Here is a 784-nt window from a genome sequence, read left to right on the forward strand (position 1 = left end):
AAAAAAAAAAAAAAAAAATTATTTTTCTGCATTAACATTACATAAAGAGATGGAATGTTATAAATTTAATTATGTACTTAAATATCCACATGAAAGAGATTTAACAGCTGGTCACAGTATATTTCATACCTTGAAATAACTTTATTAAAAACCAATTAACATTGTCACACCACGAAAACATGGAATGTGCGTTTTTGATGCAGCTTTCAAAAATCAATCTTCTAGAAACCAAAACATCTTTGCATTTTCTTAGAATATAATTCTCTAATATGAAAAGTGATTAAATATGTGGCTTTGTAAGATTCAACACATGCTGCATTTCCAGGAAATACCAGGACAGGTGCTTAGTTTACAAGGTTAAAAAGAAAAGAAGGTTTTATTCCAGTTGCAAGCACTGCAAAGGAAGATTTGATTTCAAAATCAAGATGTAAATTTCCTTGTAATACATTAGTTGCATCTAATATTCAGAAAACACAACTATCTGTGCTAATCCACTTCCTTTACTTTCTATCATTTTTACATGTGCATTTAAAAATTTTGGATTCCTAATTCAGGGGGTATAACTCAGCTTTCCAACTAGAACATAATCGATCCTCTGGAGTATAGCAGCAAAGCCTTACTTTAGTTATTAAAGCAGATATAAGCATTACTAAATAAGACAAGATGCATCAGGTAAAAGTTCCCAGTTTTATATAACCTATTTTAACATTTGTATCTTGATTTCCTCAACTAAACATAGCCTCTTATAGAAACTATTCTATTTTTTTTTTTTTTTTTTTTTAAC

The 784-nt window shown here is 28.8% G+C and overlaps 1 protein-coding gene across 5 annotated transcripts in view; it reads right to left on the reverse strand.

The window, feature by feature from the left end:
- Positions 1 to 784, reverse strand: part of STXBP5 (syntaxin binding protein 5) — a 267,766-nt gene that overhangs the window by 102,655 nt on the left and 164,327 nt on the right. The gene's annotated exons all lie outside the window — the stretch shown is intronic.

This window comes from Gavialis gangeticus, unplaced genomic scaffold (genome assembly GCF_001723915.1).
Source record: "Gavialis gangeticus isolate Ggan-Ray unplaced genomic scaffold, GavGan_comp1, whole genome shotgun sequence".
NCBI classification, from domain to species: Eukaryota; Metazoa; Chordata; order Crocodylia; family Gavialidae; genus Gavialis; species Gavialis gangeticus.